At 55.5% G+C, this 25,503-nt stretch overlaps 1 protein-coding gene across 11 annotated transcripts in view; it reads right to left on the bottom strand.

Moving 5' to 3' along the window:
- Window positions 1-25,503, bottom strand: part of DAB2IP (DAB2 interacting protein) — a 212,022-nt gene that overhangs the window by 51,124 nt on the left and 135,395 nt on the right. The window lies entirely within an intron of this gene.

The raw sequence follows: 25,503 nt of genomic DNA, 5'->3' as shown, positions 1-25,503 counted from the left end.
CCCAACCCAAGCTCCCGGAGGGTCCAGGGTGCGACCCCTGCCCACCCGGCACCACACCCCTCGCACTCCAGGCCGGAAGCGGCCAGCCCCGCCCCCAGCCCGCCCACCCCGAGCCTCCGGCCCTGCCCTCCCAGGCCGGCCGCAGGGGACATTCCGCGGCCAGCTGCCGCCAACTGCCCCAGCTGCAACCGCTTTCCATCCCAACCCGCCGCTACGCTCCGGACTCGGGCGGGGACGATGCCCGGCCGGAATTCGTCGGGCTCAGAGCAGCAGCAGCCAGGAGGCTCTCCACCCTCTCTCTCTCTCTCCAGGGACGTTTAAAAAATGCGAACAAAGACGGAGGTGCAAACCCACAGGGGTTGTCTACCACGGTCACCCAGTAAAACCGGACACCCGACTCCGTGCCCCAGCTTGGAACTAGATAGCTAGACAGGTCCCCTCGCTGGGAAGAACTGGGTTCAAGCTCCAAGGGCGGTTATTCTCCTCTGTCCTGGGCTGGGCCAGCAGGAGGTTTAGTGCCTGGTAGAAGGGAGAGGCGGAGAAGGCAATGGCACCCCACTCCAGTACTCTTGCCTGGAAAATCCCATGGGTGGAGGAGCCTGGTAGGCTGCAGTCCATGGAGTCGCTAAGAGTCGGACATGACTGAGCGACTTCACTTTCACTTTTCACGCATTGGAAAAGGAAATGGCAACCCACTCCAGTGTTCTTGCCTGGAGAATCCCAGGGACGGGGGAGCCTGGTGGGCTGCCGTCTATGGGGTCGCAGAGAGTCGGACACGACTACAGCGACTTAGCAGCAGCAGAAGGGAGAGGGAGTGAGCTGCCCAGGTCTCTGAGTGCCACAAGACGGACCCAGGAGCCCAAATGGTGCCCGACCCACTGGCCTAGGATTCACCCTTGAGTCACACTGATACCACCCTCACTGAACTGAAAATCCCTCTGGGAAAGGCACAGCCAACCAGCCCGACCTTTTTGCCTGGGGTCACCCCCTTTTCCATCCTACTGGAAAGCCACAGCAATGTTTTCCAGGTATTGAGCCTCCACCACACACACAGAATCACTCCTACTTCCCTTATAGCCACCATCTGGAGGGGCTAATCAAACTAGAGTGGCTGCTGTATACTCTCTGGTGCAATGGGATCATGTAATCCACCCCTTCCAGGTAAATACGGATGAACGGGTGGGTGGGAGAACATCTGAGGCCGCTCCTGCCTACTCCACAGCCTCGACTCCAGAGGCTTACAAGCTCCAGTCCAGTCCATGTGGTTTCAGCCTGCTCCAGACCCTTGGCAACAACTGAGCTCCTACTAAGTGCCAGACTGTAAGGCACCTATTGTGTGCAGGTAGGACACCTGTAGGACTCATCAAGAGGTCTGTCTACCTGTAGCCCCAAAGCAATACCCATCATGGGAAGTAACTCCCTCCATCCCCTGGGGTGTCCTTGCTTGGGCTCAGCTCTGTTCTGAGCACAGGTAATCCAAAAAGACCCGCCCGCTCCATCTGCTCACACCCCCAAACCCCAGAGAACTCCTAGCCAGTGTCCTTATTGGTGGGTCCCTTCCTTCTGAGGTGAGGCTTCCCCTCCCAGCTTCATCTGGGTCTATGGACAGCAAAGAGATCAAACCAGTCAATCCTAAAGGAAATCAACCCTGCATATTCATCTGAAGGACTGATGCTGAAGCTCCAATACTCTGACCACCTGAGGCGAAGAGCCGACTTACTGGAAAGACCCTGATGCTGGGGAAGACTGAGGCAGGAGGAGAAGATAGCGACAGAATAAGATGGTTGGATGGCATCACTGACTAAATGGACTTGAGTTTGAGCAAACTCTGGGAGATAGTGAAGGGCAGGGAAGCCTGGTGTGCTGCGGTCCACGAGGTCGCAAAGAGTTGGACACAACTGAGCAACTGAACTGAATAAAATTTCAAAACAAGGGAGAGGTGAGGCTATAGTCACCAAGGGAGGCCCTAGGGCAGAAGAAGCCCTTGCCCTCCTAGAGAATGCAAGGCACCAGAGATGGAGGGGGTGGAGCCTATCTCTGAGCTCTCTTTCAGGGTGCAGGCCCCAAGCAGGCCTCTCACTGGAGATCAATAATAGCATTAATCAGGTAAGGACACTATAACCACTTTACAAATGAAGAAATCAAGTCCAGAGAAGCTCAATCACTTGCGTAAGTTGGGTGAGCCACAATCTGAAAGTAGATCTGCCTCAGCCCAGACACTCATTTGCACCTATTTAAATGCTGGTCCCCTCTTAACTCCCTCTCTAATTCTAATACCCTCCTCTTCCTGGAAGCCTTCCCAGATTTTCCCCAGGCAGGAAGCCATCCCCATTGGTGGATCCACACAGTTCTAATGTCTTTTTATAATAAAACAGGCCCCTGTGACAGGGCTTTCCCTCTGCATGATAGCTGTCACAGGAGAAGGTCACAAGTTAAAGAGAAATAAGCTTCTCTCTGGGGGTGAGAAGATGTACTTGCCAGTTATTTGACCTTGAATAAGGTGCTTCCTCCAAATCCTTCGAGCCTCAGCTCAGGGGACTGCACAACCTCTTGCAAGATCCCTTCAGAGCCATCTTGAATAATATGTAAAATGGAGTGAGAACACGGGGAACATCCTTGGAATTTCAGAGACTGCCCCGATCCAGTTACTCCTGGTTTCAGTACCCCCAGTGGCCAGACCTCCTGAATTATTAGGCCTCACTGTACACTCCTCCCCCCAACACCCACCCGCTCCAGCCACGGATCTTCCTCTTCTTCTCTCTCCGTGCATCCTGCACCCCTCCCCTTTCTCTCTTTCAGGGGGAGCCACACCTCCGCTCCCCCTGATCTCCCCTCCCGCCCCAATTTCCAATTCTCATGCGCCTTTCAAGACCCAGCTTCACTGCCCCACCGCCTTCCCAGTGTGCCCAGGCCCAGGAACTGTTCTCTCTCTTCCCGAATCTCCAGTCCTCCTCCCTTTCTCCTGGGTCCTGCTGTCTGTCCCAACAGACCCTCTCTGGGGTCTTTTCATCTCTGGTTCTTCAAGTCCTGCTACTGCTGCTAAGTCGCTTCAGTCGTGTCCGACTGTGTGACCCCATAGACGGCAGCCCACCAGGCTCCCCTGTCCCTGGGATTCTCCAGGCAAGAACACTGGAGTGGGTTGCCATTTCCTTCTCCAATGCATGAAAGTGAAAAGTGAAAGTGAAGTCGCTCAGTCGTGTCCGACTCTTAGCAACCCCATGGACTGCAGCCTACCAGGCTCCTCCACCCGTGGGATTTTCCAGGCAAGAGTACTGGAATGGGTTGCCATTGCCTTCTCCGTCTTCAAGTCCTAGGACTCCATAAATGTGTGATGGGCGTCTTCTTCCAAAAGCTCAGAGCCCAGATGTTGCCTTATCTTCCAGACCTGAAGGTGTCTCACCAGCTGGGCCAGGCTCTCTGGGGGACTCTGGAACCCGCCTTCCTCAAGGAGGTTCCCATTTTCTGGGGTGCGAAGGAGCTGGCCCCAAGGCTGTCAAGGAACACTTCCAGGCACTGCTTGTACATCCCCTTGGGGACAGTGATGCTCAGACCCTGGGAGGGAGGACCTCTCTTGTGACTATGGAGCCTCTCCTTTCTAAAGCCCGTGTAGAGGACAGAAGCCCTCTGTGGCCTGCCCAGAACTGCCCCCTCCAGAGAAGGGCACTGCTGTAACCCACTGCCTCCCCCACCCCCTACCGAGTCTGCAGGGCAAAAGCAGACCGGACCAGAGAGGGATGCCCCGCAGAGAAGAGTCAGCCCCGGGCCCTGGCTCTTCACGGACAAGGGCTTCTGAAGAGACCACTGCTGCACTGAGTGGACGGTGAGAAAACAAACTTGGTATCAGACTCTGGGCCACTTCTGAGTAGCAGTTTCAGTGTGTCCCAGCTGTTAATTTATGTGAGCACATCTATACTTGTGAGGTTTTATCATCACCAACAAACAGTAAATGTGTCCTGGCACCTGCTCTGTGCCAGGCCCAGCACTGGGTATTTTACATACATTATCTTCTTGCACTTCCAAAGAGCCCTAAGCTGTGGGTAGCCACAGAAATGTTTTACTAAGATGAAGCTGAAACACAGAGAGGGTGGAAAAGCTGCTCAAGGTCACACAGCTAGTTACTGGTCGCAGCTACGATTACAGGCCCCTCAACAGCCTGACCCCAGACTGTCTTCCTGGCCTGAGCTGCCAGCGCTTACCCTTCCAGAGCCTTTGTACTCTGTCCCCAGCCCTCAAGTTCCCCAAGCCCACTGTTTCGTGACCTGGGAGAGAGAGGTTAATGTATATTGTCAGCCTGCAGCCAACCAGCTCCCTCCCCCGCTCCACCTGCTCAGACCCCCTGCCCCGCTCCCATGAGGACTCCTACCCTCTGGCTACCCCCTCCCCCCAACCAGCCTGGCTGCCTCCACCCCATCTGCCACGCCCCCAACCAGTGTCTGGTGGTAATGACTTCAGCTGGCAGAGAATCCTGGAACCTTCCCCCCCACAGTGATGTTGACACATGTTCACTCAAAACACGGTAATGTTTCCATCTAAGCATTTAGGGGGAGTAAATTCCTACTCCTGTGATGCCTTCGTGCAAAAACACAGGAGTAAACTGACTCGAACCAGCGGTGAGACATGGTCAGCACTTCTCTTCCTCGGTTGTCACGGTGCCAAGTCCTGGGCTACGCCCGCACGGTGTTCCAGGGCCTGAGTGCTGTCAGCAAGCCAGGGAGAGGGGTTGGGTCCAGTTTCCGAGGTTGTGACTGCCTCCCCGGCTACAGGATCAGTTTGTGGTCAATTCCCCCTCACTCCTAAGCTCCTGGTCCCAGTGAGATGCCAGTGCTGCTCACTGCACTCCCATCGAGAGCCCAGCTTCTGGGTCTCTGATGGGGTCACCTACTGCCCAGGCCCCACCACATCGGAGTGGGGCCCTTCCTTCACAGCCACCACCACACCACGTCTCCATCAGGCCAAGGTCACACATGTCCCCTCATTTCACCACCACCCCGAGAGGTTAGGGAATTCAAACCCCCTTGAACTGTCCCCTTTACCCCTCCCCGACCCCTGGAACTGGCGATGAGGATGTAGGGAGGAGGCCCCACTCCACCTCCAGGCCCTAATGCTGCCAGAAGGAGACGTACGCTGCCAGGCCCTGTGACCTGGGGAGAACCGCGAGGCTGGCGCGGCCAGGCCCCTGCGAAAGTCCAGCCCTCTGTCCGCAGCAAGACATGATGGAGGCAGGCAGGGGAGGCCCACAGGCCACGGCCCTGTCCTCACTTCTCCACGTGAGCAGACAGCAGTTGTGCAGCCAGACGGCACTGACAGCCCCTCCCGGGATCGCTCAGAGCCCCGCTCTCGGCGATTCCTGGGTCTAGGGGTGGAGAGCAAGTGTCTGATTTGATTTCTTCCACATGTTTTCTGAGAAGCTGCTGCAGCACTGCTGTGTCTGAACGCTACTGGCCTCCTCTCTGTGACGTGCATCAGAGGGAGGCACCGCTGTTCCCATTTTACAGACAGGCCCGCTGAGGTTAAACATCCAGTCCGAGGCCACACAGCTAGAAAAGGAGGGGCCCCAGGATACAGGCAGGTCAACGAGACACACGGTCTGCCCTTGAGAAGCTGGCAGTCCAGTGGGGGAGGGCTGCACACAGATGCTGGTGCCAAGCAAAAACACACTTAACAGGCCATGGGCCCAGGGGAACCCGTGAAAGTATCCAGGGCAGGGTGTGGCCCAACGGAGGACCTGTGACGACGGCAAGAAGAGCCCCAGTCTGGGTGTGAGCAACTGGGGAAGGCTGCACAGAGAGGAGGCATATCCCAGTGCAACCTCCTCCTAAGATCGGGGTCCCCCGCCACACTCTACGCCTGGCGCCCCGTGCGAGGACACGAGTGTGGACAGATGGGCTGACTGGGGGAAGGCCCCAGGCACACTGTGCCACGTGGACATCGTGATTGCCTAGCCCCGGGAGGTGTGTCGAGGTCTTATGCCTCATTTACAAGACGAGGAGACAGAAGTGCAGAGCAGTCAAGTACCACGGCTAGGAAAGGTCCCTGTAGTGTCTGGCTCCGGGCCCACCTTTCCAGCAAGCGCTTAATTTCTCTGGGTCTTTGTTTGCTCATCTGTAAGATGCTCCATGGTCAGAGACACCTCCCCCTGCAGACTGGAGCTAGCCAGCCGGGGACTGGAAGGTGGCGGCCACCAGACCCCGCTCCTACCGCCTGCTGGGTGAACGACCTCCTTCAGGGTCAAGTCTGCCAAGGAATGGCCACCAGTAGGGAGTTCTAATTGGTGAGGCTGGCGGCACAGAGCCCAGCAACGCAGCCGGTGGCTGATGCTGTTGCACAGGAAAGCGCTGAGCACAGCAAATATAGCCGTTGACCCAATTCAGTTCTGTTCTGTCTTCGAGAAAATAATTGAGTTTAAATGAATAGGTTTCCCATGTCCCCTCCGGCCTCGGGAAGGGTGGAAAAGGAGATGGCGGGGGTGGGGGGCAGACGGGAACGGTTCCCTGGGCTCACTGCTGGTTATTTTTGAGTCATTAGGCCTGTGAAAGGTTTCCTTCTTGCCTTGGCGGACAGTGGGCTTGGACATGGCTGAGAGGCAGTGAGGTGCAGTGAAAACCATACGAGGTGGTCAGTGCGGATGGAGGTTTAAGGCCAAGCTGACAACAGCCTTGCGGGGTGGTCCACTCGGGTCTCAAGCTCGTCATCTCCAGAATGGGAACACTATCCCCCCGTATACTCGTCCTAGGATCACTGGGAAGAGCTGGTGCAGGCTAAGCAAACTCTAAGGCTTTCCAAGGAGTAAAGGAGTCTGGTGTAAACCACGGAGGCCAGTTCTCTGCCCTGCAGGAACATAGGCCCAGTGTTACTGCATCTGTGTTTTTGGATTGTTTTCAAGAAAAGCTGGAAATCCAGATTTTTTTGGTGACTGTTGAAGGTGAATGTTTTAGGAGTGCTTAAATATTGGGAACTGATTTTTTAAAAACACACCAAAAATCACCTTACCACCTTCCCAGACCAAAACGAAACCTGCCTATGGGCTACGCGTGGCCTTGAGCCACCCATGTGCAACTTCCAACTTAGTGACAACGCGTGGAAAGCCGTTCAGGATGTGCGGTGTCCTCCCACCTGTTCATTGCCTCATAATCGTCCTTGGCAGTGAGGCCAAGCCCAGCCCCGCTGGAGTGGGAGAGGCGAGGGACACCAGTCTCTCCAGACCTCAGGGGAAACTGCAGAAACAGAGACGCAGACGTAGAGCACGAACGTACGGACACCAAGGGGGAGAGGGGGCGTGGGGTGAGTCGGGAGCCTGGGGTTGTCGTACATACACCACCACATACAAAACAGACAGCTAATGAGAACCTACTGCACAGCACAGGGAACTCGACTTGATGCTCTCTGGTGACCTAAATGGGAAGGAAATCCAAAAAAGAGGGGATATATGTGTATGTACAGCAGATTCACTTTGCTGTGCAGCAGAAACGAATACCACATTGTCAAGTAACTATACTCCAATTAAATTTATTTTTTTAAAAATAAAGGCCTCTAAGACCTTGGGAAGGTGGAGGGGCCCCCTTCTCCCTCAACTCCTCCAGCCACACACACACACACACAGGTAGATGGAAATATGAGGCTGGTTTTACCCTAGAAATTAAGAGGTCATGGGCTTGCTTCCTGCACTGCCTCCAGCAACCGGTTAGGGTCTCAGGTCCCTCTTCTGCAGAAAGGGGGGCGCTCCTGAGAGGACCAAATAAGAACCAGATAGAGGGAGCCCGTGACAGGTCTTCCCAGAGCAGCAGTGCTGCAGAGTGGAAGGAGCGTGACAGTCAGCGAGACCTCAGGTTCTCCCCTCCACTTCTAGGCTGTGTGCGCCCAGGGAAGTTATCTAACCTCTCTGTACCTAGTCTCATCCTCTGCACAGGAGATAAGAATCTCTGGGACACAGAGCCGTGGTGACGAATACATGAGATGATGACTGTCAAGGGCCTGGTAGGATGCCTGGCACGTAGCAAGGGGGGAAAACATGATAGGCATTATTATTATTGTTCTTGTTATCTTCAGTGAAAAGCATGCCAGAGAATTCTGACTGGGTGATTACAATAATGTAGCGCAGCCTGGCAAACTCTGTTGTTAACAGATGAGGCCACCTATAATTAGCACCATCATTACCTATGCAAATGGCGCAGCGGAGATGCTGGAGCGGGGTGTCCTTTGAAGTGTGTGCTAAATAACCCCTCCCCTGGCCGCCTGCCCTCCTCAAATCTTGTTTACACTATTAATTTCATTAGTAAACAGTTTTTCATAAAGCAAGACAGAATGCCAAACTAGTATATATTCAAACCAAGGCGGTTTAAAACCATTTGGCCCCTGCCAGTCACTGGTGGCGGGGGGTGGAGGGGAGTTGCTCTTTCAAAAGCAGAGACATTACTTTGTCAACAAAGGTTCGTCTAGTCAAGGCTATGGTTTTTCCTGTGGTCATGTATGGATGTGAGAGTTGGACTGTGAAGAAGGCTGAGCACGGAGGAATTGATGCTTTTGAACTGTGGTGTTGGAGAAGACTCTTGAGAGTCCCTTGGACTGCAAGGAGATCCAACCAGTCCATCCTAAAGGAGATCAGCCCTGGGATTTCTTTGGAGGGAATGATGCTGAAGCTGAAACTCCAGTACTTTGGCCACCTCATGCGAAGAGTTGACTCATTGGAAAAGACTCTGATGCTGGGAGGGATTGGGGGCAGGAGGAGAAGGGGATGACAGAGGATGAGATGGCTGGATGGCATCACCGACTCGATGGACGTGAGTCTCAGTGAACTCCGGGAGTTGGTGATGGACAGGGAGGCCTGGCGTGTTGTGATTCATGGGGTCACAAAGAGTTGGACACGGCTGAGCGACTGATCTGATCTGATGTCCTATCTGGAATTATTTGTGGGGGCCTGTCCTCAGGCTCCTGAGTCAGCTGCAGGCCTGGGGTTCCCAATTCCTGCCTCCCCAGCCCTCTTCTCCCAGCAGGGCAGGCTGAAGACCTCTACTAACTGGTTCCCCTCTGACGTGCAGAGCTGGAAAGAGGAGAGGGGGTTTGGGGGTGTGTTTGCCATTAACCAGGCACTGTTTTCAGGACAAGAGGTTTACAGCATGGTTAATATGACTGGTGAGCTCCCCAAGAGTCAGGCCATAGTATACCAGGCTTATCATCATACCCACTTTACATGTGAGAAAACCCAGTCTCAAAGAGATTTAGGAAGTAATTTGCCTGATGTTACATTAAGTTGCAGAAGTGGATCCAACCCTGGGTCTGGTCAGCCTACCACCTCTGGAGTTTGCTCTTTAGCTCTGCTAACTGCACTTAGCACCTACCAGGAACGGACAGAGTAAGTTAATCCAACAGTGATCACAGAGCCTTCGTACTAGGGGAGATGATCAGAGACTGACCCAGGTTCTGAGTCGAAGTAACTGAGGCTCAGAGGTCCTGTAATTAGCCCACGGTACCACAGGCAGAAAGGAGAGACTAGAACCCAGAGCCTCTCTCCGTCAGTTGGCTGCTTTCACATTCAGACCTTTAAACACAAGATGGTTCAACAGTCATCCTCCTCATTAATACCTGGGTCAGTATCTTCACCATCCCTATATCCCCTGGGACCAATAAGGACCCAGGAAGACAAAAGATGCTCAGGAAATGTTTGTTGAGCTGAACTGTTTTTCTTACCAAAAAAGACGATGGCTGAACAGCTGGGATCGTAAAGGCCTGCGAAGGAAGATGGGTGGGGCCAGGGCAGGGGTGAAGGCGGACCACCCGCTGCGGGACAGCATGGCCACCCTCAGCTTGGGACGGGCCCTTTTCAAAGGATCTCCCTACTGTGTGTCTACTCAAGAGGCAGGCAGTTAGCTGACTCTCAATATTGGAAGAATTGAAAACAGAAGTCTTAACAGATATTTCAGTCCCTCACCCGCTCCTATGGGCTCAGACCACCATCAAGCCTCTTCTCGCTCCTTCCCTGATCCCTGAAATTGAGGCTGGGGGAGACGAGAGACTTGCTTGAGGTCTGGGAGTGGTGAAGACTAGGACCCACACCTTTTTTGCTCCTCCAAGTAGGTGCTCCCCTCTCCCCTCCACCTGCTGGCTTTCCCATCACCCCTCCCAACTCCGCACTATTAAGCCCTTCCCCCTTGAAAAACAAATAATCCTCACAAATATCCTGAGAAGTAGGTAGAACAAGTGTCCCATTAACAGAGAGGGGAAGTGAAGTTCGGGCCAGTTAAGTAACGCGCTCAAGGCTCTAGAACTGGGTTTAGGCAGGCAGTCTCACTCAGGGGCCTGTTCCATGGTAGGGCCCAGGGAACCCCTGGATGGGTAGTTGGTGGGGGGACCCCCACCTCCACATCCTGGCCAAGATTCTGACACCATGTATTACCCCTCACAGGGGTAATATCCTGCCAGGAGTCATTCAACCCACCTCCCGCCCCGCCTCCAGACAAGGCTATAGATAAGCCTGGAATAGCATGTACGTTCAGGGTGGGGGTCCCAGGCCTCTTCCGGAGCTGCCCAAACCTAGACAAAACATTTTCCCAGAGACCACCATAAATCCCTACCCCCATAGCCTCCTATCACCTCCTTTCCCTAGTCCAGCAGCCTTCGGAGCGGGGACTGGAGCGCCTGGCGGTGTGGGGCAGGGTTGTGGGAGGACACTCTCTCCCACAAGGAGGAAGGGGGAGGAAGGGAAAAGAGGGCTGGGCTCTCAATGGTCAGCTCATTCCTCCTCCTCCCAGACCCCTCCCACCCCCACCCTCACATGGGCAGTGGGGCGGGGTGGGGGGGGTAGGAGGAGGGGGGGATGTGGGGGTGTGGGGGGTGTGGTGTGGTATGCGGGCAGCGGTAGGGGGGGCGGGGGGGAGGGGCTGACAAATCACCAGTCTGACCAGGCCCACCCCCACCCAGCTCCTCTTACAATCCTTCACATCCCAACCTTCAGGATAGAGTCCGGACTTCCCAGCATTTTCCCCTCCATCCCTGCCACTCCCCAGGCCCACACACACCACATGTGTGCAGCAACAGAGGGGATTTCCCTTCTCTCCCCAGGGAACCCTCCCACCAGCCTTGACCTTCACCCTGGGACCCAATCACCAATTCCAAGGAGCTGTCCCTGAGCCTCAGCGGAGCCCCCACTCCCTCCCATCCCCCTTCAGCCCCTTTACCAGTTGATCTGCCTCCTCCATCCAAGAGACACTTTTGAGGGGCAGAGTCTGGGTGTGACCGCCCTCCCCCCTCAGCCCACAGCACAGGGTGTGCCCTGGCCACACTGGGGTTGCGGGTGAGCCCAGATCTAAGGGAGACCACTGAAAGGGGAGTTTCTCGGAGGCAGACCTGACCCCCAGCCCCGGGATCAGGTTGGGTCAGGATCTCCCAACCCAGCTCATTAGGGGACGGTGGATGGTGCCAGGCCTGATCTTTCCGTGGACGCTGGACAATGGTTGTGTCAAGAATCACGGGAGATGAAGTCACTGCTCCCAGAAATAGCTGATTAAGAAGATGTGATGGCAACGCAAACAGCAAGGCTGGACACACACACACACACACACATGCATGCTCTCACCATGTTTCTCTGCCCTGGGAAGCCGGGCCACGCCTGAGCTTCCCCTGAGATCATGCCAGGAAACAGAGCCAGTGCAGGGAGCCTGGACTTGGGCCCCATGACAGTCTCAGGAGCATTGATGCCCGAGGGGGTACTCTCCTTGGGGACCCCCTGGAAGAGGCACCCTGTCTTGACCAGCACTGAGTCCCCGACCTGCCCCTGGGCCCCCTCAGAGCCCTCCAGTTTCTTCTCTCACTCCCTCCTCGGCCCCACCCCTCACCTCTTCCGGGGGTCATCCCCCAACCTAGTTTCTGTCCCCTCACAATTCTGTCCTCCCTGGCAGGGCAGGCCTGCCTAGATTCCAAGGAGGTGGGAGCGTCCAGTGCCTAAGACACGGCTATGGGCTTACAGACACCAGCCTCCAAGCCTGGCTCTGTCTTGCTGCAGCTGTGTGACCATGAGCCAGTCAGCCCACCTCTCTGAGCTTACCATCCTCATCTGTAAAAGGCAGACAGCAATGCACCAAATCATGGAGAAAGATGCAATGGAACTGTGTTCATCTGTTCACTTGCCAGCCTTGTGTCAGGCACTGTGCTAGGGACTGGAGACACATTAGGGATCAAGACAATAACCCCCTGTCCCCTGGGGCCTCAGCCCAGCGTGGGAGAGGCGTACAAACATGTTGGTGACATTATCAGGGGAACTCGAGTGATAACAGGAAACTCACAGGAGGGTCCAGGCCAGAGGGGAGGAGGCTGGGCTTGACAGCGTGGCTGGATGAAGTGGCAGTGGGTCACAGACATCTGGGTGAAGAGTGACCCAGGAAGAGGGGGCAAGGGCAAAGATCGAGGGCTGGGGCACTGCAGGGTGCCGGGCGGGGAAGAGCTGGGCAGGCGTGAGCTGCCCATACAGGACCAGGGAGAGGGTGAGACCCCTGGATGCTGTGCTGTTTAGACAGTAGGGGTGGAGGGCAGACTGGAAGGGAGTGAAGCTGCAGGTGGAGACCAGCCTAGGGCTCGGCCACAGGGTCCCGGCAGGAGGTGATGGTGGCGTCGACGTGGCGGCAGTGGTGGCTGTCTGTGAGGCACTCAGACGCGCCTGGCACAGAGGGAACCCTCAGTATTTGTTCCTCCCATCTCTCTCCTCGTCACCATCAACATCTTGGTCACCCCTAGCAGTGGCCAGGACGCTGCTGGTCTCAAAGCTGAAGGGCTGCCCAGCAGAGCCCCGTGGGGTGGGCAGAGCTCCTCGCCCCCCCTCACAGGTGCCCAGGCTCCTTGAGCAGGGCCAGGCGGGGCCAGCCCGCAGCCCTCCTCTGCCCCAACCAGGGCCCAAGGCACACAGGCTCGCTGGGGAAAACACTGGACTCCAAACAAGCAACAGCACCCGCGTTTGCGCGTCACAGGTTTCCGAGTTCTTTCCTGCCCACGTTCTCACTTGCTGAGAGGGAGGTATTTCAGGCTCTGGCATATATGAAGAACGAAAGCTGAGGAAAGCATCCTGGAATCTTAGGCGCCTTCCAAGCCCAGGAAAGCCCTCCTGAGGGGCCGGGCTCCCGGGCCTCTGCACTGCAGCCTGCCCCACCTAAGAAGACATATGCGCACACCCCTGACTCCTGTACCTGTCCCAAGGGCCAGGCACGGGTGAGCAAAAACAGAAAACTCCATCCCGAAGGTCCCTTGTGGGGGAGTCCGGTCCGCACCAGAAGCCGGCCAGCCTGCCTCCTTCCTTCTCTCACCCACCATGTCTGAGCTTGAGCAAAGCTACTAGGAAATGACCATCCCTCCCCCCTGGGAAACCGCCAGCAATGCAGGAGACCTGGGTTCGATCCCCGGGTTGGGAAGATCCCCTGGAGAAGGGAAAGGCTACCGACTCCAGTATTCTGGCCTGGAGAATTCCACGGACTGTATAGCACATGGGGTCGCAAAGAGTTGGACACGACTCTTGGCGACTTTCACTTCACTTCACTTCCCTCCCCAACCCGTGGAGCCTGCCCCCAGAGCTTGGGGCCAGGAGGAAGGGTTTGAGCAGGGGAAGCCTGGGGTCTGTGGGAACCCAGGGAGCAGCCAGCTTTCCTCCTCTCCCCTCCACTGGCCGAGGAGGTAAGATTAAGCCAGACGGCACACTCTCGAGCACACAAGCAGAGAAAACTCTTTTATAAGCCACAGAGGAAGCCCCGAGCAATAGTCAGTGGTGGTTCGGGGTCGGGGTAGCAGTGGTGTGCAAGGAGAAACTGCATTGCTTGCTTCACACTCCTCCTCTGGCTGGAATTCGGCCCTCTGTGCTTGTGTTCCCAACTACCTTTATGTTAAAAAGAAGACTGCCAAGTCAAGGAAAAGGAAGTGAATGAGAAGAACTGGTGAGGAATCTGGCGGGCGCTGGCACCTGTTCCTCCGGAAGGCCAAGTGCTGGCCTCACATTTCGTTTCTCCTGCCTGGGGCCTCGCCCGGGCCAGCTGCCGCCCTGAACGCCTAAGTGGGAGACCAAGAGTGGGAGGAGGTGGGGCTGGAAACCAGCCAAGAACATCCCTCCCCTACCCCGCCACCTTCAGACACACCCACGTGGGGATCACGGAGCCACCTCCCCGGAGAGTCAGCTCCCCTCGTCCCAATCTGCTGCCTGACTGTCCTTGGCACAGGCCCTGGGGGTGGAGCCTGCGCTGTCCCTCTCTGGCTCCTCCCTCCACCCCTGGCCACACTGGGCTTCTCTGACCCTTTTGTCTCTGGTCCAGGGTCCTGTGCATGGTGGATGCCCATGAGAGTCTGCTGGACAAACTGCTGGGGAGCAGTTAGAAAAAAAAAAAAAACTCACACGTGGATACAGGGCCTCCTGGGTGGCTCAGTGGTGAAGCGTCTGCCTGCCGATGCCGGAGACACGGGTCCGATCTCTGGGCCAGGAAGATCTCACATGTCGCAGAGCAACTAAGCCCACGCGCCACAACTAAGCCTGTGCTCTAGGACCCGGGGCCCACAACTGCTGAAGCCCACACACCCGAGAGCCTGTGCTCCGAAACAAGAGAAGCCACCACAGTGAGAAGCCCGCACAGCAACAGAGACCCAGCACAGCCCATAAATAAATAAATCTTTTAAAAATAAATAAAACGTCTTTTTTAAAAAAAAAAAAAAAGGATATGAAGGGAGTGGCAGACAGGGTGGAGAAACAAAAGTTAGGTCTGAACAGGAAGAAACCCAGACAAGGCTTTGGCCAGAACAGTTCAAACCCTCAGAAGAATGCAGGATCCCTGTGGGGGGTGAGGGGGGCGGGGAGAGCCCGCTTCTAGAGGTTTATAGAGCCCGAGGAGCTGCAGAGCTGGCAGGAGAGCAAGTGCAAAGGACAGGGGGGTGGACAGTGTCACAGGCACACAGGCAGAGGGACAGACCCCAGAGCCGTGCAGTCACACCTCTGAGACACCCTGCGTCTGGGGCTTCCTCTGAAAGACTTACGGCCTTTTCTGCCTGCACTCTTCTCTCCCCAAAGCCTCTCATGCACTGTGACAGGGTGGGCAGGAGCACCTGGCCTGGGGCCAGGGACACAGCTGAGCAGGCTCAGGGCAGCCTGGGTCAGACCTGCCGCACAGGACTGGGACCATCAGCGAGGCACGCCCCGCTTCCACAAACAGGCGTGGCCCCATCTGTCTGCCGCTGCAGTCCCCCCACCCCTCCCCCCGCTTCAGTCCCAATGGTCCTGCAGGTTTCCCGCGGCCACGCCCCTGCCAGGTGGCTCCCCGACCCTGACGCTGTGCCCACTTCCCCACTGCCCGTCTGGGTTTTGTCCAGCCTTTAGGATAAAGCTTGCTAACTAAAAACCACGGGCTACATTTGGTCCACACTCATGTTTGTTTAGCCCACACGGTGTTTGACATTTTTAAGTTTCGAATCCATTACCAACACTGAAAGATGTGAAATTTCAAAATGTCACCCAAGCCCACTAGAGATTTCTGACTTGTGAGTCCAAAGGCCCAGTGCCATGGGGCGGGGGCTGCTGTCCCTTAGCAGGACACCCACCCTCCAGACTGCCAGTGTCCACCACATCTGCGCTTGCCTCAGCCAGGGGGTCCTGTGTGGCGGCCGGCAGGACGGGGCAGGGCCCACCACACAGCCCAGGGACACACCTGGCGCACGGTAAGGAGTCACTTATCACGTGTGGAATTATAAAGAGACACACAGCTTCAGCCTGGCCGGGCCCAGACCCGAGTGCTGTCTGCCTCCCTGCAGGACCACAAGCTGGGAAGGGACGATGCTCCTCCGTCCTGCGTCCCTCTCACACAGCTGGGCACACCCCCAGAGGGGACACTAGGGCTGTGACGAGACGTTCACCAATGTCTCATCTTTGCTTTGGAAGCCATGTCTTCTGGAGTCCAGCCAAGGTGAGAGTAGATAGAGCTCCTGGCATCTCCTGCCTTCAATCAAAGTGGCGGGATTCCAAGCCGGCCCACAAACAACGATCCCCAGGACTTTTATTAAACTGAGAAGGAGAGATTCGGCAGCAAGAACTAACAAAGCCAAGGCTTCCTCCATTCCCACCTGCAGGAGGCCTGCCCCCCTTTGAAGCCCATAGCCAGCTCTTCCCTTTTTCTGGGTTTTCAAGGTCAGAGTCACATTGGCTGCAAGGGTTCTCTTTGTTCTCCTGCCTCTGACTTCACCCCGACACAGTCACTGTCCCCAACAGCCAGGTCCTTAGTGGGTGGCAGAGGATGGCCCTAATTCTGGGCAGGGGAGGGCGAGAGGGGATCACTGACAGACAGCCAGGTGTTGGTCGCACCCCTGGGGCCCTGCTTCCTGGGAAACAGCGTCCCTGTGGGCCTGGCTTCCCTGCCAACTTGGGAGCACCCTCTCTGGTCCACAGCACTATGCTCAGTAAGGGCCGATGGGAGGGCAGCAGCTGACAGCCCCTAGCGTGTACTCCCAGCCCGGGAAGGGGCACCCACCAGGAGAAGGGGCTTGGCCAACCTCAGGCTACCTGCTTCCTCTCTCGGAGTTTCAGTTTCCTCATTTGGAAAATGGGGAGATAAACACCTGCTCCAAAACGATCGCTCTCCTAATGGGACCCGGGGGAGCTTGTGAGTCACGGAGTGCCGTTGTGAATTTAACTATTCCAGCACCTGGCACAGCGCCCAGCACACAGTAGGTGCTCAATGTATCGTCTGTGGGCTAATCAATGTATCGTCTGTGGGCTAAACGTTTAGTGGGCCCCTCGCTGTCCAAGGTTGCTTGCAAGGTGCTGCTGTGCTCAGTCACTCAGTCGTGTCTGACTCTTTGCGACCCCATGGACTACAGCCCGCCAGGCTCCTTGGTCCATGGGATTTCCCAGGCAAGAATACTGGAGCAGGCAGCTATTTCCTTCTTTGCGGGCTGGGGGGTCTTTCCTACCCAGGGATCGAACCCGCATCTCCTGCACTGTAGGCAGATTCTTTATCACTGAGCCACCGGAGAAGCCCACGTACCCATGCTTGCAAGGTACCCGGGCCCAGAACAAAGGGTCTGCCTTTCAGTGGGGCTTGCAGACAACTGTCATACCATGAAAAACTGCCCAGAAGTAAGGATTGGGATGCTATGAGATCCACTGTGGGGGGCCTGGGCTCCCTGAGGTGGGGTGAGAGACCCATGTCTTACAAGACCCCCACCTCTTGGCTGCCTGGCAGTGGAGACCAGAATCAGGGCCACCCAGCTGTAGGAAATGGCGTGCTACCCATTTCCCGACAGCTGAGCTTAAAGACAGAGCTGCCAGGTGTGGCGAGCAACCCACGTCTGTGCAGGTACACCCGGACATGTGTGCCAGGAACTAACAGTCACACAGTACATACACTGGCCAGCCTCTGTGCAATGCTTTTTAAGGCCACACTCTTTCTGTGGCCCCAACACCAGCTAGGGGAGTGGTTTAAAGAATACAGACGCATGGGCCCCACCCCCAGAGGTAATGCTGCCCCATCCCCAAAGGGTGGTATTCACCGGAGCCTGGAGAGTCACAGCTCCTGGGGTCCCCCGTTTGGCTGTGCCCCTCACCAGCCCGTGTGACCTGGGTCAAGTTCACCAAACATCTGGGCACCTGGTTTCCCATCTCTCAGGTCCCAAAGCACCCGGCACGGAGGGAGTGCTCAGCTGACACCCATCCTCCGCATAATCTGCCCCCCAACACACACACACACACACACACCCACACCCACACCCGGAGCCCAGCTCCCACCCAGCTCACCTGTGTCTCCTCTCCTCACCTGCTGCTTCTGCTCCTCTGAACGACTCCCCACTCCCCTGAAGCTCTGAGCCCTTTCCTGCCTCCCAAAGCAGCCTCAGGTCCCAAGAGGACATGAAAGTTCCCGCCCCGAGCTCACTCAAGGATGCCCGCTGCCTTCTTGCTCTTCTCCCCTCTTTTGCCATCTGATGAACTCATCCTCTTTCAACCCTCAGCTCCTGCCACTTCAGTGAAGCCCTCCCTGATTCCAACTCCTGCCCATGCCCCGAGCAGAGAAGTGCAGGGCAGGGGGTGCTGTGCCTCTGGACTCCTTGGTGCCCCTGGGTAGCCCCCTTCTCACTCATGGCCACGGCTTTCCTACCTGTGAAGGGATCTCAAGACCCCCTCAGTCTAAGCCCTGCAAGGCTCTATTTGGGGGTGGGGAGAGCGTCTCCAGGTTCACCCCAAGGTCGTGGAAGGCTGGGAAGGAGCTAGACCCAGATCCAGCCTTGTTCCACTCCGGAGAGCAGGACAAGTACAGTTCAAAAGACCCCAGGCAGCGCCCTCAAGAGACCCTACTTGTCACCAGGGGAGCAGACCCAAAAATGAAGCACAGAAAATAGGGAGCAAAGGGAGGTTCACCTGGGATTGGGCGAGGGGGCTCAGCACCGGCTTCAAGCAGAAGGAGGCAGGGCTTGAAAGACAGGTAGGATCAAAGTAGGAAGAGCTGGGGGAAGAGAGGATTCCAGAGCGAGGGAACAACGTTGAGACAGACACCTTGACACAGTGACAGTGAACATGTTTTGGTGATGCTGGGCACGTCTCAGGGTGCTCAGCTAAGCATTTAGCTACAAGCCTCATTTACTCCTCTTGACCACCTTCGAGACAGGCATGGCTAGTGTCTCCATTTCAGAGTTAAGCAAGTTTCCCAAAGTCACAGCACTGTGGGGCGGTGGAGCCAGGATGCAATCCGAGGCATCCGCCTGCCGTGTCTGAGTAAACAGGGGTGACCAGGGCACAGAGGCTCTGGGGAGGGAGACGCAGGGAGGCTGGGCACTCCCGAGAGTCTTGCTTGTGAAGATTTCAGAGTCAGGCTTTGTTTTCCCTGCAGCCTGCTCTTGAATGAATGGCACCCAACCCGGGCCAGTGGTGTTGGTGAAATCCCTTGAGGGTGACCCACCCACGCGTGGGAGCGTGCAAGCCACACAGAGTCCAAGGACCCCCAGCCACGCACCTCCTTTGCACCATCTGCTTCAAGGAAGGATGCAGGAGCTGCTGAGAGTGAGCGAGCGTGGAGCAGGGGAGGAGCAGGGCGCCGCAGCCAGTCAGGAGCTGCGGCTGTCAGCGGCCACACCGACAGGCTGGCTCCGAGCTGTTGCCAGGGCAGCCCGGAGAGTCTGCCTTCCCAGGCAGGGTGGTTTAGAACCAGTTGCTCTCTCCTGGGCCACCGGCTAGGCTAGGCTAGCCCCCCTCCCCCTGCCCATTCGGTGCCTGGCTCTTCTGAAACCTTGGCAGGAAAAGCCATCTGGACAGAAAGTGTGGGCACGCCTGCCTCATGGGATGGAGACCAGCCCCTTGTCACAACGATCCCAAACAGGGACGGGGCTGGGGGCTTGAGGCTTCTGTGGCAGGAGTTTCAACAACCCAGGCCAATCCAGGAGGTTACTCACCACTAAGGGGTCCCTGCCCCTCCACTGAGAGCCCTGCAGCAGCAGGGGACCCAGGGGCCTGGATTGGGGGGTTTGAGGGGGGAGAAAGAAGGTGATGGAGGGGTTAGAGCTGAGCGGAGAGCAGCTAGGGGAGGCTGCTCTCCTGCCTGGAGGCTCCCCAGGCTTCTCACAGCATTTAGCACACCCCTCCGGGTCAAGAATAACTGCTCAGGGAGAGGACCAAGCCTGGAGAGGCAAGGTGCCGGGCAGTTCTATGAGCCCAGTGTGCTGGGAAGCAGGATGTAGGCCACGCTAAAGCACGCTCGGGTGGGTGACTGACATGTGACAAACACACGCGTGAAACTCAGTGAATTTACCCATGGCAGACTCACAGGAGCCCCCGGGCAGCACTGCGATGTGCGGGGGCAGCAACAAGCCAGCCCATTAAATGGCTTTCTGTACGACTGCACCACGTGGATGCAGCGTTTCCTCTCATTCAGAAATGTGTTTCCACCACGGGGATGAGTGGCTTCCAAAGTGACCACTGATAAAAAGCCCACAGGGCATGGCCAAGGTGTCTGCACCTGCTCTGACAGTCAGGCAAGCTCAGCAAACCAGCCCTTCACAAGTGGCCTCTTGGGGGCCAGAATCCTGTCTGTCCCTGAGTGCCACCACTCAGTGGAAGACCCTGGTCCCCAAGTCAGTGAGAAAGATGGCAGTTCCTGCCATGGGAACACAGGCATCACCTGGAGAGGACCCAGGGTGCACTTTCCAGGACAGAACGACAAAGCAGGGGCTCAAAGAATGTTCAAACTATCACACAATTGCACTCATCTCACATGCTAGCCAAGTAATGCTCAGAATTCTCCAAGCCAGGCTTCAACAGTACATGAACCATGAACTTCCAGATGTTCAAGCTGGATTTAGAAAAGGCAGAGGAACCCAGAGATCAAATTGCCAACATCTGCTGGATCATTGAAAAAGCAAGAGAGTTCCAGAAAAATATCTACTTCTGCTTTACTGACTATGTCAAAGCCTTTGACTGTGTGGATCACAACAAACTGTGGAACATTCTTAAAGAGACAGGAATACCAGACCACCTGACCTGCCTCCCGAAAAATCTGTATGCAGATCAAGAAGCAACAGTTAGAAATGGACATGGAACAACAGACTGGTTCCAAATCAGGAAAGGAGTACGTCAAGGCTGTATATTGTCACCCTGCTTATTTAGCTTATGTGCAGAGTATATCGTGCAAAATGCTGGGCTGGATGAAGCACAAGCTGGAATCAAGATCACTGGGAGAAATGTCAATAACCTCAGATATGCAGATGACACCACCCCTATGGCAGAAAGTGAGGAACTAAAGAGCCTCTTGATGAAAGTGAAAGAGGAGAGTGAAAAAGTTGGCTTAAAACTCAACATTTAGAAAACAAAGATCATGGCATCCAGTTCCATCACTTCATGGCAAATAGATGCGGGAACAATGGAATCAGTGACCGACTTTATTTTCTTGGGCTCCAAAATCACTGCAGATGGTGACTGCAGCCATCAAATCAAAAGACACTTGCTCCTTGGAAGAACAGCTATGACCAACCTAGACAGCATATTAAAAAGCAGAGACATTACTTTACCGACAAAAGTCCATCTAGTCAAAGTGATGGTTTTTCCAGTAGTCATGTATGGATGTGAGAGTTCGACAATAAAGAAAGCTGAGTGCCCAAGAATTAATGCTTTTGAACTGTGGTGTTGGAAAAGACTCTTGAGAGTCCCTTGGACTGCAAGGAAATCAAACCAGTCAATCCTAAAGGAAATATTCATTGGAAAGACTGACACTGAAGCTGACACTCCAATACTTTGGCTACCTGATTCGAAGAACTGACTCATTGGAAAAGACCCTGATGCAGAGAAAGACTGAAGGCAGGAGGAGACGGGGATGCCAGACTCGATGGACATGGGTTTGAGTAAGCTCTGGGAGTTGGTGATGGACAGGGAAGCCTGGTGTGCCACAGTCCATGGAGTCACAAAGAGTCAGATACGACTGAGTGACTAAACTGAACACGAGAGGCCATGGGGCTGTCCTTCTGAGAGGAGAGATGGTTGAAACGTGTATGCCTGGGGGCGGGGCACGGTATGAGTCTTGCCTTCACTGAAACTCACTTCCAGGTAATCACTAAGAGCAAAAGAGACAGAGTCCCAGCCATCACTAATCATTAGTAGCTGCAGAGATTTACCAAAGGAACCCAGCTGGCTAAGTGGCCACTCGGGCTTAGGAGGTAGAGACAGCAAGGATGCTTCCCTGGTTGCTCAGATGGTAAAGCCCTGATGCTGGGAATGACTGAAGGCAGAAAGAGAAGGAGGCAACAGAGGATGAGATGGTTGGACGGCATCACCCATTCAATGGACATGAACTTGGGCAAACTCCGGGAGATGGTGAGGGACAGGGAGGCCTGGCGTGCTGCAGTCCACGGGATCTCAGAGAGTTGGACAGACTTGGTGACTGAACAATAACAACAGCAGCAAGGATGGCCAACTGGAAATGGTGACGAATTACCAGGCTGCCTGCTGATTCCCTGGGTACCAGCAAGTTGTCCAAAGACCATGTAGGAAGCTATGGAGCCTCCTGAGATCAGCCCACCATCTTCCTGCAAATTAACAGAGCAGATGCAAACAAGGCAGATGTCCACGTTGCCCAAGCTCGGGCAGAGATCGAGGGATCTAAGGTCTGGAATCCATTCATGGCCCAGGCAGAATAAAAAGTATGGGACAAGCTTTGACCTGGCTTCTTCTGCTTCACATCTGCCTGGCCCAGACTGGTCCAAGTCTGCCTTCATGGAGGGATAGGGACTGTCTATGAGGAGACCTGAGATTTGGTACCCAGGGTCAGAGCCCTCGCACTGGTCTGGTCTGCCTTTCTCTCTGAGGGAGGGACCAGCTCCCTGAGAAGCAGGAGCAAGACCAGAAAGCAGACCTAGAGGCACCAACTCCAGGGAGCCACTGGTGTCCCCCTGCCACGGGCAGCACAGTCACAGTTGGACTCCCTTTATATCTTCAGGGTCAGCCCCCGGCCTGCCTGGAACCCCACAGTAGACGCCCTGCTGTTTAGCAGAAGAACTCAGCTGACTTCTTTTGGAAGTGGAATCTGAGCAGGACAAAGGGCCCTGGCTGGGGCTCTTCAACCAGACCAAATAAACACTCAGCCTCTCACCAGCGAGGCTGCAGTTCATATTTGGATGAGGGGAAGGGAAGTGCCAATCCGAGCTGAGTTTGGGCTGAAATGACTCTCGGCCAACAGCTGGAGCAGAGCACCCGGGGCAGGTTTCCTGCCTGTCGGGGTCTCAGCTGCCCACCTGGCTCCCCAAGCTGGAGCAGCCAGTGGCATCTCCGGCCCCAGGGCTATTCTGTAGCCCAATAACCGAGCACCTGACCGCCAACATCCCCCAGAGGCACGGGTCCCTGCCAGGGATGGGAAAATCCCAGAGCTGCTCACAAAGTGATCTCTGATGCCTTCCAAGGCCCCCTTCCCAGTGCCCACAAGGCATGCATGGCCTCTCCTATCTGCTGCGGCTACTTCCTGTGGGACTGGGGCCCACAGTCTCACGGCACCTTCAGCTGACCATGCCTCTGGTCAACCTGCAGGCAGCTGGTAGGCCCCACCCAATGAGATCAGGCCAGCTGAGATTAATGGCAGGGAATAAATCAACTCAATTCATGGGGGAGAAATGTGTTGCTTACAGAGATCTTTTTTCAAAGAGGAGCCATTAGTGGTCTTGGTATTTTGATCATAAGAAAATTACCCACGTCATGTTGCCATTAAGAGAAAGCAAAGCCCAGTAATGACAGAGAGGCCTGGATTGGGGCTGGTAGGGCCCCCCAACTCCTCTGGAGTTCTGTACCTCCTCAGCTCAGGAGGGTCCTCTGCAGAGCCCTGCCCTGCAGGGGTGGGTCCCTGATGCTGGCTGCAGAGCAGCAAGTGCCTAAGCCAGGTGCCTGAAGTTAGGTGGGCACCCACCATAATGGACAGTTACCTAGGCCTCAGTTCAAGTCCCTGGTGCTTCAGATGGTAAAGAATCTGCCTACAAGGCAGGAGACCCAGGTTTGATCCCTGGGTCGGGAAGATCCCCTGGAGAAGAGAATGGCTACTCACTCCAGTATTATGCCTGGAGAATTCCATGGACAGAGGAACCTGGCGGGCTACACAGTCCATGGGGTCTCAAAAGGGTTGGACACACTGCATGACTTAACACTTTCTTTCTTTTCAGGTTCAAGTCCAAACTTGGCCATTTAAAGGTTCTAGGACCTCGTGCAGGTCTCTTAAAGTCTCTTAGCCATCCTCGGCTTCCGATTCCTCACACATAAAAGAAGAAAATGTGCATTTTCTAGGAATGCTATGAGGCCTTCTCTTACCCCTTGCTCCCAGACCCACAGGTCTGCACAAGCTCTTCCACCTGCAAAGGCTCTTCACTGCGAGCTCAGCCCACCCCTCTCTTCCTTGGGGACACCACCCTCACCACCCCAACAGATCAAGTCCTCCAGGGCTCCCAGTGCCTTCAGGACACAGGCCTTCACAGCAATCACACACTGACCTGCAGGACAGGTCTGGCCCACAGGGAGCCCTAACTGAAGGATATCCAGCAACAGGCCTTTGGAGCTCTGTGTTCCGCCCTGGCTCCAGACTTGACCACTCAGGCACCCCCGCTTCCAACCCGTGATACCCCAGTCAGCGCCCTGCCCTGCACGGGCCCTCTCAGGCTGTCTGACACCTCTGGAGCCTCACAACCCCAGAGGCTACCTGCTGTAAACAGGTCCCCACCCCAAACTGCCCCTGGCCATCCACCAGAGGCTGCTTCCCAGGACTTGGCCCCACGTGGCTCTCCAGATTTCTCGTAGTAACACCTTCTTGGAGTTTCAAAAGCAAAGCAAGTCATTTGCCAACTATTTTTTCCCATTAATTTCACAATGCATTTGCTATTTTCCCTCCATAATGACTCATTTAGCAGCAACAGAGCAATTAGGCAGACCACAGAATATTGATTTTCTAAGTGGGAGAAGTGTCCGCGCGACGGCTCTCTAGGCCTGTCTCGGGCTGCCTCCTCCTACATGATGGGCTGGACGTGAGGAGAGTGGGGCTGGATCTGCTGACAGGATTCCGAGGTCTCCAGGGGAAGCTCAAAACCACGGTTGTGCGCACACGTGTGAGACTGAGTGCACATGAGATGATATGATGAAGTTATCAGGGGACATACATGACCCTGTGTTCTGTCCCAGGGACAGAACCCTGGGAGGCAGGCACCATCATCACACCCATTTTAAAGATGAGGAAACGGAGGTTCAGAGATTAGATGACTTGTCCCAGATCACACAGGAAGTTAGGGTGCCGGATCCAGACCTAGGTTGAGGTGTTGGCAGGGCAAAATTCTGTCCATCAGGGCGCCCTTGTGTGGCTTGCTCTCCATGGGATTTGGGGCATGTGGCACTGTTGACCCAAGGAGACTCCTGAGACATGAAACACTTGGTCTAAGTCCTAAGGCTGTACACCTCTGCCTCAGCGCAGCCTCCAAGCCAGCCTGATGTAAACAGGTCCCCACCCCAAACTTCCCCTGGCCATCCACCAGGCCTGGCTAGTAGCTCTCAGAAAGGCCCAAGGAAAGACACAGTGGCAGGACCCCCCCCACCTTCCTCCTCTTCTACCCCCTGACCACCATCTCCGGCCCAAGACAAGGGCCCTACCAGCTAGTGGGGCACCTCAAACGTGGCCCACCTGTAAAAACAAAAAGTTGAAGGGTGAGAGCCAGGGACGGTTTGATGAACTGGGCATCTGTGATGAGCCATATCTTCATATGGCTCCCAAACCAGGCCCCACAGCTGGGATCCCATCAAACCAGAGTTTAACACTTCTCCTACCTCCAAATTCCAGAAACTCCCTCGAGGCAAGCTGGGACAGGGGCTGTAGGGGTAACAGATCCCCAAGGTCCTAGGGACCAAAGCCACCAGTCACACTGATCTTTACCCTGGGAGCAAATGGCTTCTTGGTGGCTAAGGGAAAGAGCTGAAGATCCAGCTGGCAGACTTGGGTTTAAGTACCAGCTCTGCTACTTTCTACGTGGCTTTGGGTGGAATAACGAATGACCTTCTCTGAG

Source organism: Bos indicus, chromosome 11 (assembly GCF_029378745.1).
Source record: "Bos indicus isolate NIAB-ARS_2022 breed Sahiwal x Tharparkar chromosome 11, NIAB-ARS_B.indTharparkar_mat_pri_1.0, whole genome shotgun sequence".
In the NCBI taxonomy this organism is placed as follows: Eukaryota; Metazoa; Chordata; class Mammalia; order Artiodactyla; family Bovidae; genus Bos; species Bos indicus.
Note: the sequence above shows the minus strand (reverse complement) of the source record. Positions and strands in the feature narration are given on the sequence as shown.